The sequence below is a fragment of the Notolepis coatsorum genome (genome assembly GCF_963971535.1).
Source record: "Notolepis coatsorum genome assembly, chromosome: 4".
NCBI classification, from domain to species: Eukaryota; Metazoa; Chordata; class Actinopteri; order Aulopiformes; family Paralepididae; genus Notolepis; species Notolepis coatsorum.
In genome coordinates this window covers 183,049,607-183,062,903 of record NC_140168.1, presented here as the reverse complement: position 1 = coordinate 183,062,903, position 13,297 = coordinate 183,049,607, and the positions used below count along the sequence as shown (strand labels likewise).

The 13,297-nt window shown below is 43.5% G+C and overlaps 1 protein-coding gene across 1 annotated transcript in view; it reads left to right on the top strand.

Annotated features, from left to right (window-relative positions):
• The window catches only part of tnfsf12 (TNF superfamily member 12), a 38,679-nt gene that overhangs the window by 19,402 nt on the left and 5,980 nt on the right, over positions 1 to 13,297 (top strand). The gene's annotated exons all lie outside the window — the stretch shown is intronic.

Here is a 13,297-nt window from a genome sequence, read left to right as displayed (position 1 = left end):
GTCCGTTCCATTCATTCCAGGCTAACGTGCAGTAGGGATGGGTACCGAATTCGGTACTTTTAAAGGTACCTACCAAAACACGTCGGTACTACCGAGTATCGATTCACGTGAGATCCAACGGTGCCTACTTTCGGTTATGAGAAAAAAAAAATTCCGATGACGTCACGTTTTTGTTTACCGCAAAACGAAACCACACGTTAATGTCAACGGCACAATACATGTTTTCAAACTCTCTTTGGGTGTTTGCAATTCATGGGGAGTATACTTGTCTCTGATATCTTGGTACAGTGGGCAGGTTGTTATGTCTCTGATATCTTGGTACAGTGGGCAGGTTGTTAGAAAGTGTAGCTCAGTTTTCCACATCTGCTCTTGCTCTCTGCTACTATCTCCAAACTTACACTCCTCTCAAAACTTTATTTTATTATGTGCTCGCGCTACCGCGGTGGGTTTTCTTTTTAGCGGTCGGCTTACTCCTTCCATATAGTTTCACATATTTGTAACTTATTTAACGTTATTAAGCTAACGTTAGCTAATCGTCGGACATAACGTTAGCTCCGTAGGCTAAGAGTAGCGGGTGTGACATCGGTAAACAAGCGACAGGCTGTTATGTAAGACCAAACAGAGCGGGTCTTCTCCAAAGCGGGGGTGGAGCGAAAATAACTGCTAGAATACTCAATCAGCAGCAGAGTAGTTCATGCTGCTAGATTGTTTGTTTGTTTAATCAGTTGTAAAATACTTTAATTTATTTGTTATTTAAATATATAGATGTGTATTTGACTATTTTTTGATCAGCAGAATAGTTAAATGCTGCTAGAGTGGTTTGTTTACCCTTGTTTTATACTTGTTATTTTGTAAATTACAATACCTTTATTTATTTTGTATTTAAATATATAGATGTGTACCTTTTTTAGTTAATTTGTTAAACATATTTTTTTACAACATTTATTTAAAGATATGTGTGTGACTGTGTATGTATATGTGTTCTAAATAAATAATAATAACTATTTGTATAGCACCTTTCATACAGGGGATTGCAGTTCAAAGTGCTTTACATCAGTAAGATGTAAATAATAATAAAGTAATAATAATACATTATTTATTTATTAAATATTAAGTTTAGAATATTTTTTTACAACTGAGGTAGGTAGATAACATTTTAGAGACTAAAGTACCGAACAAAGTACCGTTGGGCACCGGTATCGATTCACAGGTACCGGTACCGGTTCAAATCTGAACGGTACCCATCCCTAACGTGCAGCCAGATAGCTTTCTACTGAACGCACAGAGAGGAAACTGGTATCTATCTTCTTGTCTCTTTCTGTTGGCGTGTTCTTTTTTTTTTTTTTTTTTTTTTAACTTAATTTTTTAGCGTTTATCGCTTTTCTGGTCAAGCATGACCGACAGAAACAGGTTGAAATGGGATGTAGAGCAGGGGAAGACATTCTGAGAAATGACGGCGGGTCCGGGAATCGAACTCGTGTACCCCAGATCCGTGACGAGCACGGTTTTCCCCGACGCAGAAATAGCGCCAAGATATGCGGTGAGCTACGGGAGCTCCCCTTTGGCGTGTTCTTTTAAGAATAAACCATTACCATACCATAATCAAATAACATATAAATATTAGTGCTGTCAATCGATTAAAATATTTAATCTGATTAATCGCATGATTGTCCATAGTTAACTATTTTTTTTCTTTTTCTAAATCTACCATAAACGGATCTTTTTCAAGTTTTAATACTCTTATCAACATGAGAGTCAACAACTGCTTGCTTTATGCAGCCATTTAACACAAAAGGATGACCCTCATGCATTGCAAATTTGCATCAAATTCAAAACAGTGATGCACAAAATAACCCACACAAGGGCTGAGGACTCACACCCCCCCCTCTCTCTCTCTCTCTCTCTCTCTCTCTCTCTCTCACACACACACTCTCCCAGCTCTCTTTCCCTCTTGCCCCTTCCTCATCTCTCTCGCCCCTCCCCCCCCTCTCACTCACTCAGAGAGATCCACGGCGGGAATAGAATAGAGTGCATTAAAAACTCACCAAACGGCCAAGAGGAAGGAGACAACCGTGCTCCGTGGAGTTGACAAAGTTCACCAGTCCATATTGTCCCCCCCCGTTGGGATTAACTTGGGAGTCTGTTCCTAGTTTATCTGCCACACGTTAGCACTCGATAACGTAGCTAACGCTAGCTAGCTAGGTTAGCTAACGCTAGTTAGCTGTCCCTGCCTTTAGCTAAGCTACTAGCCGACATGGCTAGCCCGACTGAACCACACGTTAAGTTTCAAGTTTCAAGTTTCTTTAATAGTTGTCATACAGAAGTACAGAATACTTTTGTACAAAATGCTTCTTACTGTTGCGCTCCAGAGACTGTGCATGACAAGATAAGTATGAAATAAAAACATAGTAAAAATTAGAAGTAAAAAAAGAGGTCACAGTGTTCAGTTTAGACATATGTACAATGTTCGTAGACGTAGTTACCATACAATATACAATACTGTGCAGTGTACTAATATACAATACTATATAGTGCAAGGCATAAATGGACGAGGTGCAGTTTAGGTACAATTCACAGTAGGTGTACGAGTTGTAGTGCAAATCCTTTATCAATAAATATAAAGTGTAAGTGTGTTTGTGTGATCTAAAGTGTGGAGAGTGGGTGCTGCAGTGTGTTGTTTGTTTGAGTGAGTGTGTGCGTGTGGGTGTGTGTGCTGTGTGCATTTGATGGTTGTTGCATAGTGATTATTGTTCGTTTAGCGATTATTGTTCGTTTAGCAGCCTGATGGCCTGGGGATAGAAGCTCCTTCTGAGTCTTTCTGTGCTCGCCATAAGACTCCGGTATCGCTTGCCTGACGGCAGCAGTTCAAAGAGGCAGTTGTTCGGGTGGCTCGAGTCCTTAATAATTCTCTTAGCCTTCCCCTTGCACCGCTTGTTGTAAATGTTCTGGAGGGTGGGAAGCCCCCCTCTAATTGTGCGTTCGGCTGAACGTGTCACTCTTTGTAGTCTGCTACGGTCTTGTGCAGTGCTATTCCCAAACCAGGAGGTGATGTTGCCGGTCAGGATGCTCTCTATTGTACATGAGTAGAAGTTCCTAAGGATCTTCTGACTGACTTGGAACTTCCTTAGGCGCCTGAGGAAGTAGAGGCGTTGTCGTGCCTTCTTCACAACACTGTCAATGTGTGTGGTCCATGTCAAGTCCTCGGATATGTGGGCTCCGAGGTACTTGAAACTGTTCACTCTCTCAACTGGTGCCCCGTCGATGCTGAGGGGGCTGTAGTCCTTGACCCCCGACCTCCTGAAGTCCACAATCATCTCTTTTGTTTTGCTGACGTTCAGGGAGAGGCAGTTCTCCTGACACCACTGTGACAGGTTCTCTACCTCTTCCAGGTAGGCCCTTTCGTCGTTGGCAGAGATCAGGCCCACCACTACTGTGTCATCAGCAAATTTGATGATGGTGTTGTTGTTCCGCTGTGCTACGCAGTCATGTGTGTACAGGGAGTAGAGGAGGGGGCTCAGAACACAGCCCTGGGGGGCCCCTATGTTGAGCGTGATGGATGAGGAGGTGCAGTTGCCGGCTCTTACCACCTGGGGTCTGCCCGTCAGGAAGTCCAGGACCCACTGGCACAGGTCATAGTTCAAGCCCAGGTCCCTGAGCTTGGCTATGAGTTTGGAGGGGACTATGGTATTGAATGCTGAGCTGTAGTCGATGAACAGCATTCTCACATAGTTCCCCTGCCTCTTGTCCAGATGTGATGCTGCTGTGTGCAGCACATGGGCTATGGCGTCCTCCGTGGACCTGTTGGGGCGATATGCAAATTGCAGAGGGTCCAGGTTGATGGGGAGGGAGGAACAGATGTAGCCCTTCACTAGCTTCTCAAAGCACTTCATGGCTATGGAGGTGAGGGCTACAGGGCGGTAGTCGTTGAGGCAAGCGGGCGTAGATTTTTTGGGTACAGGGATGATGGTGGACTTCTTCAGACAGGTGGGGATGACGGCCTGTTCCAAGGACAGGTTGAAGATGTCAGTGAATACCGGGGCCAGTTGGTCGGCACAGACTTTTAGGACGCGGCCGGGGATGCCGTCCGGTCCTGCTGCCTTCCTGATATCCACTTTTTTAAAGATCCGTCTCACCTCATGCTCTGTTACCCTGAACACTGAGTCTCCATCAGCAGACCCCCCCCCCCCCATTGCCGTGGTTTGTAGGCTGGTGTTGTTATTCACAGCCTCAAACCTCGCATAGAAGGAGTTGAGATCATTTGCTAAGGAGATGTCACTGTTCAGTTTGAGGGGGGTTCCTTTGTAGTCTGTCATTGTTCTGAGGCCCTGCCACATGCCTCTAGAGTCAGCCTGTTCAAACTGAAGTTCAACTTTATCCCTGTAACGCCGTTTTGCCTCTATTACTGCTCTCCTGACGTTGTATCTTGCCATCTTGTGTTCTTCCATGTTGCCTGTCACCAGCCCGGTGTTGTATGCTGATGTGCGCACTTTCAGAGCCTCACGGACGGATTTGTCTACCCAGGGCTTTTGATTTGGGTAGATATTAATTTTGGTGGAGGGGATTATTACTTCTACCTGAGTACAGACATAGTCAATCACCGTTTCGGTGTATTCGTTAATATTGGCTGTGTTATCACGGAATACACTCCATTCTGTGCTTCCCAGCACTGCTTGGAGTGACTCCACTGACGTCACGGCCCAACGCTTAACCTCTCGCGAGACCACCGGCGTTCGCTTGAGACTCTGTTTGTACTTTGGCAAAAGGAATATGGCGGCGTGATCGCTTTTACCGAATGGACTAAGAGCCTGTGACTTGTACCCATTCTTAAATTGCGAGTATACATGGTCTAATATGTTCTCGCCTCTGGTGGGACAGGTCACATGCTGATAGAAATTCGGCAGCACCTTTTTAAGACGCGCGCTGTTGAAATCCCCCAAGACCAAAATGGCAGCGTCAACATTAGCTGCCTGGAGTTTGTTTACCTCGTCGTGAAGTTTTGAAAGTGCGACCCCAGTGTTCGCGTGTGGTGGAATGTACACTCCGATGAGGATGATGGACGTTAACTCTCTTGGGAGGAAGAAGGGTCGACATTTTATCGTGATAAACTCCAGGTCTGGGGAGCAGTGGTTAGACAGTTCCTTTGTGTTGCCTAAATCGCACCACTCCTTGTTTATCATGAAGGCAATGCCGCCTCCTCTCGTCTTTAGTGACTCTTCTGCCGTCCGGTCTTTGCGGAGAACGAAGAAGTGGTCTGCCGGTTCTATTGCGTGATTCGGGACATCTGGACTCAGCCAAGTTTCTGTGAAACAGAGGACATTACAATCCCGAATGTCCCTCTGGAATTGGATCCTTGCTCTGATGTCGTCCAATTTGTTTCCTATCGATTGCACATTGGCCAACAATATGCTGGGCAATGTGGTTCTGTGTCGTTTGGACCTCAGTCTGTTCCGGACCCCGGCTCTCTTTCCTCGTCTTCGCGGCGGTTTCTGGTCTTGGCCATGGCCGGCATAACAAAGGATCTCGGCGGGCCATTTCTGCTGTTCAGCGATCCGATCCAGAGAGCAATCCAAACGGTAAGTTTTTCTTAATCCAATGTCAATGATTGACTGACGGTCATACACATATAATGCACCAACAGTTGGTGCAAATAAAACTCCTAATACTATAAAAATTAACAAAATAAAGCACAGTCTCGTCGGAGCGATCAGAAAGGCAGCCATCAGAGCAGCGCCAGTGTTAATTCGTTAGCACTCGATAACGTAGCTAAAGCTAACTAGCTGTCCCTGCCTTTAGCTAAGCCGACATGGCTAGCCTGACTGAACTTTCTAACATGCAACAACTTTCATCTTCAGTCCATCTGCCGAACGTCCTCTTCGTCTTGGCATAACCTAACTATACTTGGTATTGATAAGCTTACGGCACGCGCCGTTATTTCTTCTGCTCCAATGCTGCACATTTCTTGGCCAAGACGCTCCCGTGGATAGCGCAGAATAGTCAGACCCTGTACCTGTGTAACCCCTCCCCTCGTTGAAACCAATAGTATATCTGCTGCAGAGCCGCAGAGCTCCAATAGTGTATCTGCAGAGCCACAGAGCTCCAATAGTATATCTGCAGAGCCGCAGAGCCCGGAACAAGTCAGACACATTCTACAAACGTGTCTAATGTGAAATATATAAGCATGTAAGCAAAACTAGATTTTAGGTCTGTGATGGAAAGTGATTTTTTTTTTTTTTTGATCCACTTTTTCTCCCATTTTTCTATATTTCCTCCCATCCCAATTTCGTATCATCCAATTCAACCCTCCCCTGTCACGAACGCTGTTTCTTGCCTCCCACAAGCCGGCTGCAATGTGGACTAAGTCATACATAGCACAAGTCCCCTCCGGTACTTGAGGTAACAGCAGTCGCATCTTTTCACCTGCGCAGCTCGATCTCTCAGTGTCGAGGAGTAACGCGTGGGAGGCTCACGCTGCCCCCGACACTTCCTGATTCTACTGCGCAGGCGCACCAACCGACTTGTAGGAGTCGCTTGTTCACAACGTTCGATCCCCACCCTTCAGTTTTCCCTCCCCGTAATACGGCCAATGTGTATTACTGCGGACGACCAGCTAAACTGAAAACAATGTGGAGAGCTGGATTCGAACACGCGAATCCTAGCGTCTCCACACTGGTGGCGAGTGCCTTGCCCACTACACCACCTAGCCGCCCTATGGAAAGTGATTGTTAACACTGTGGGATATTTGTGGATATCCTGAAGAAGAATGTTTCTCAGTCAACCGAGGCTTGGATAATAACAAGGGTTTATTAACCAAACAGATAGAATACATAGAGAGAATGGCTGAGGGCTTCCCCCCAGGTGATCAGCTGAATTTACCCAGGTAAGAAGACCCGGATAGATCTCGGGAGGACTTCTATATAGGTAACAGGGGGGGGGGGGTGTGGTCCCATTTGATAGGTCAGATGGGGGGGGGGGGTACAGGTAGTGGGGACACAGGGGAGGGGAGTGTCTTATTCCACAGAGAGGGGGGGGCACAGGTAAAGGGGACACAGGGGAGGGGAATGTCTTATTCCACAGAGAGGGGGGGGGGCACAGGTAAAGGGAACACAGGGGAGGGGGATATATTTACATGAGAACATTAGATATTATACCACAATACTCACTTTTCTTTCTTATAATGTGGGTGAGATTAATGTATAATATACCAGGATTGTTTGGAACAGGTAAAAGTGAAAATAGAAAACAATTAAAATAATGAAAATTTTGGCCAATGTGATCTGGTTGTTGGCATAACAGTTTAAAATAGAATTATTTACATACATGATTCATGACATGATCGACTGGACTGCGGTCTGTGTTATTTTGATATCAGAGATGTGGGAATAGATATCACCCTTTTCTTTTATTAATCGCTCAAAATACCTATATCAATGAGTGGTCCTCAACTCTGATATCAAACAACAATTAACATAATCATTAGAAGCTATCGCTGTGCAAATATCTTGGCATACCTTCAGTCGTTCATGTCGTGACTCAGGGGAGCTAATGTGATGATTGTGCATACAGGCATCGTAATAAACCAATTAAATACATGCACTGTCTCTGTGTGGTCAGAGTGCACAGGGTGAAAAAACAAAATTGTGTGCATAATTATTAGGAATAGGATTTACACATAAGGATTAACTTAGTGGCTAATGTGTACAAAAACATTTAAAACCGTTAATCTAGTGGTTTGTATAAAAACTGATATAAAAGGTGATTATGATAATCGTTATGCATTGTTCTAGTATTTTGCTGTGGTGTATACTATCAATGGTCAAAACAAACTTGGTGACTTGGAATAAACCAACTGGTTCTGTCTTGTTAACAATATAATTTTCAATGTGACTCTGTGATCATTCCTTATCGTTATTATAAATTGGTTATTGCAATCTTATTGGTTGTATTTCATCATATTCTTAGTTCATAATTTTCTTGATACATATGAACTTTGTGAAACAGCTCTTGTTTGTGAATCTGACAGTTGCTGCGTCGCTGTTGACCATCTGTTCTCTGCCAGGGATGTGTCCTTCTGTGGTGACCTGCTGTGTGTTGAACGTATCGTACATTCAGTTGATGTTTCTGTGAGCCTGTCGTGTGGCAGTAAGACAGTAAAAAGTAAATAAATACATAACAATTTGGACAATGTGTGTTCAGAAGTCTCTTGGTCCACAGGTCTCATTTGCTATGTGTCTCTTCTTGACGATGCAGTCGGGAATATTCACTGGTCGCCGTTCATTCCCTGTCAAGGGTCACCTGTAGCAGTCAACTATAGTGGTCTTGCAGACTCTTTTCCTGGAGCCTGCGTTGTTCTCCATCACCACCACACATCCGCCACTGTGCTCACGCTTGGCCCCCATCAGGCCCAGAGACATGGCGGTAGGGTGGTCTTGAACGTGCTGTGTGGTGGTTGGTCCCCCGCTCCCCGTCATCGCGGTACCAGAGGGGCGAGGGTTTGCTGGTGTAGTGGCCTGTTTGTAGGACGCTCTCTCTCACACGGATGACAATCTTGTCATGGGAATCCACCTTGATGGTCGGGGACTTCAGTTCCCTTTTGCAGATGGTCTGCCGCGGGTCGCTGGGGTGAGGCTGCATGTCGTCCTTTCTGTCTCTGCTCCCCTTCTTTTGGGGACGTCTGTGTTGTGTGGCTGGGTTGGATGGCGGCTCTCCCACGGTTGCTGTTGTCGTCCTGGTTGTGTCCGCAGCTCCTTGGCGGCGTCCCTGGTGGTCCTCTGCTGTCGTGGGTCGCTCAGGTCACTGGGTTGTGTTCCTCTCTGCCTGGTCCTGCCGTCGTTCGTGGTTCAGGTCACGCGTCGTCTCACTCCTTCTCACTTGTCGTGTCCTCTCACCAATATGATCTGAGGATGATAAAATTGCCTTAGAAAACCTCACATAAATGATTCAACGCCTTTCTGCTAAAGAGGAAAATCATTTTGGGATTAATTCAATTCATTGTAAATAAAATCACTTAATTGAAAATAGGAAATGCAAGCCAATTGCATTAGCAGTGATTCCTTATGTCAAGAAGGTCACATTCACTACAATCTTATCAGATCTTGTATCTAACTAGATCTTACAGCATTAGGCTTTAAATAAAATTTGTAAATGAATGGCCAAAGTCTTGAATCAGATAAAATAGTCTGTGATGTTAAATTGAAGTTGATCTTACCTCAGGATGCGTTGGGTGTGCCTCAGGATACTTACCTCGCCACGACTTCTCTGGCGTTATTCACGTCTCAGTGTGGCTCGTCATAATTTAGCATGGGGAAAAAACATAAAATCTAGGTAGCCAGTTAATTTTGCATGAAAAACAATCATTCGTTTTGTCATCTAACCCTAACTAACCTTACTGTCATGCATTTGTCCTAATAAACTAACCTACACTGTTGCACTCAACACTTTGATGACCATTGTTACTCAGCTGATAGAGGTGTGCCCTGCCTGATGTCCTGTCGTACAGAACCTGTGAGTCGCTTTGGATAAAAGTGTCAGCTAAATGATCAATGTTGTTGATATCTTGTATATTTAGATAATTGTGCTGCAATTTTGGTGGTTGATAATTTTGCAGTCATGGAAAGTACTTGAAATTGCAAAGAGTTAGTGGTTAAGCAGAGAATAGAAGGAGGGGATAGTATGTTCAATTGTTTTCATCATTGATCTTTCATCTCAGGCACTTCTACTTTGTTTGGTGTTATTCAGACATCATATCTCTAATTTGTGTGCCTTCTTGAAAAGAGAGAGATGAAAACAACTGGTTAGTTATTCTGTTAGTATGGGAAATATGGTAGCCTTTCATAACTGCAAATTCATCACCTGTGTCTAATTCATGTTAATTAAGTGGCTCTCTGTTGCCATCCACCGCCAGGTGAGTCCACCAAGTCTGTGGTCACGAGTGCAGGCATTTGCATTGCTTTGTCTCCCAAGTGCCCACTCTGAAGAAATTTACATGTGGGTGTTTGGATGTAGATTTGTTCCAAATGGTCAATCGATTGTCTCTCAGCTCTGCACTGTCTCTCGGTTGACATGCAAATTGTTGGATTTTCTGTCTTTTGTGATACAATTTGGGTGTAGTCATGCACTGTTTTGCATCTCGCCTCAGAGCCAGATCTGTAAATACAAACACATGTTAATTTTCCACTCTTTTCTAAGACCATCTGAGTGGGTTCTCCTTGATTGTCTGTGAGCTTAACAAAACATCAGCTATTTCTCATACATCCCGTCCTAGGATGTAATGATAGTGTTATCATTTATCAATCATATCGCATATGTACACAAGCATCATATGAATGTGGAAGCACACATTTTGAATCATGTTTAAAAATGTCTTACAATGGAAAGGGCTAGTTATCTTTCATTGGTTCTTTAGATAAACACATTAACTCAAGTGAATATAACCTAAACATCTTACTTTTAAACATGATCTATGTTGTTTGTGCCCAAGTTTTCAACATTAAAAGCTTATAAAGCCTAATCTAACGCTGTTTATGTGGACTACAATTCCTGTACTGCCATATACTGGAAACCGGGAGTGTTTGTTTAACTCTCCGTATTGGTCAGTATGGCCGGTACGCCCACAGATGTATTATAATTCTGAAACAGACATTGTAATTAGCTTTATGTGACTTATAATGTGTAAATTAAAGCAACATAAACACTCAAGTGATCTGAGATAGTTGTAATTTGCTGTAACTGAGATGATAGTTGTGTATGTACAGTTTCTACGTCAAATGACTCCCTTTTCTTGACTCCTTTTGTATCACAAACAGTACTGAATTTGCAAATCTGGTATGTCATAAATGTATAGATGTAGCAGTACTGACTATCTGTCTGTCATGTATGTCCTAATATGTCCTGATGAATTGAAAATGGGGGACCCTGATGTAAACAAGACTAAAGTCTCTCTCTGGTCTGCATCCCCTTAACAATTGTGTATTGAGCTGTGCTGTATTGTACCCATTCTGCAATCTGTTAATAAAGTTTTCAATCAATCAATCAAAGCATCTATATTTATGATTTTCATACTCACCGGGGACAGCTGTTGTGTTGACGTTGGATCCGTTACGTGTCGTCAATGCAATGTTCGGCTCGTTTCTCCGGTGGTCTGGGATAATGCAACCCGCATCTCGCCACCGCAGCTCAACATTTTCCAATGGCAGCGCGCACATACATATACAAATAAAACATATACTACAAGTGGATTTCACGCACCTTCGGCCTTGGGCACATTAAACTTTACGTTCGCCTATGGATAGTTTAATATAAAATCATAACTTCACGGCGCACATAGCGTGACGTCATTGCTCCATGCGACGTTCGTGCGTTCTCATTCGCCTCGGAAATAACGCTTTGCAATTCATACAGTATTTTTCCCACGAGCTCTCAATAGCCTGGAATTCCTAAACCAGCGTTTTGTTACCGAATGAACGCGCCTGTGCATATGTGAAACGTAAACAAACTGAAACGATAAAACTATACTTCCCCAAATGGTCGTTCCCGTGGGCCGGTTTTGTTGATTCCGGAAATTACTATCCTAGTTTGTCGCGTGAACTGCACTTCAATGTTATTCTCTATATAACGGTACTAGTCTCTCAATGCTCGGCGCACGCAAATACAAACGAGACTTTAAACAGACAAAACAACAATAATACATATAAGTTAACGTGTGTGTATATCTGACTGTATTGGATCGCTGTACGTTTAGTCGGCCAGCACTCTGCTGCGACAGGGCATTTATACCCTTGATCTATCTATACATCGTTTTTTAAAACATAACGACCGAATCCTGAACTTCGAAATTTAACTCTTTCAGTGCCACTCACGAGATTTCTCGTGTTTTTTTATAGGTGGTTGCTAGCCACTCACGAGATTTCTCGGATTTTTTTTTTTTTTTTTTTTTTTGCGATCTGAAAAATTATTGCATCACCCGAGCCTACCCGAGTATTGCCGAGCTGCGCCGGTGATCACTGTGGAAAAAAGCGCCCCCTGTCGTCTCCCAGATGACATAAGTGATTTTGGAATGGACTCAATGAAAATGAATGGGGAAAAAAATCCGGTACTCCACATTTTCCAGTTCACTGATCCAGCCGGGGTTACTAGAGTTCATTCTGGAGCCTCAGATCTCCGCGGATCATGGAGAACCACTGTGTCGCGTTGGATCCATACACGTATCGATTTTTTCGAATGGTGATCAGGAATTGGAATATACCAGTTGGATACCATCTGATGTCAGGTAAGGACTCTATGTTATCAGTGGTAGGATAATCAGAGTAATTTTGATGAAGTTATAAGCTGTTTTGTGAAATCTCTTCTTTCGTTTTCACTGTAAAAGTCCGAGAGGAAATCAACAAGGCGATTGTCCGCGCGCGGCCGTAATGTGCGTGCGTGCACGTATAATATTGATCATCTAGCGTTTATTTGAAAACGATTCATAAAAAGGCCGACGAATATCAACGTTGTGGAATATTCCACTAAAAGACGATTTTCATAGAATGCTCCAGAATGAGTTGTTTTTTATATCAAAACGGGGGCTTTTCTAACTGCTCTGAAACGGCAACGACGCGATAAAAAAACAATCTGCCTTCACAGCACTGTCTGGAACATAGTCTTTGATAATGCGATGGGCAGATTAGACACATAGCCATAATTTAAAACATAGATTAGGCGATATTAACGTTAACATTGGCGCGGATGGTGGCATTCAAGCGGTAAAATGGAAAACCAGGCATGGCATTTAAAGAGTTAATAGCGATATATTAGATTATATATACGGTTTAATCATTACTCTCGGTCTCTTTTACTCGCGACTAATGTCCTGTTTAATGTACTTTCCGCGACTGATGTCCCGTTTAATGTACATTCACGTACTCCCGGGACATCGCGTAATCATGTACTACTAGGACATCGCGTGATCATCTTCCCGCTATCTGTATTGATCAATTGGTTAATTTAATCCAAAATACATCGTTTTCAGGAATCGAAGAGATTGTGGGCTTAGTTTGAGGTTGAAACAATGAATATTATGACGCTACTCTGGTAATTTCTAATTATGATTCCATCAGCTTCTCGGTCCTAACTTCCCGCCTCTTTGCAAAGGAATCACAGAACGTTTTTAACAGAGTAGCGTTTTCAAGGATATCACATCATAATAAGCTCACGTATCTTCTTTTGTTGCCTATATTTTTAGTCTGAATTAGACTTGGGTTAGCAAACCAACAACCTTACTGTGTGCCTTAGCTTTTGGTCGGCTCCGACTCGACCAGGA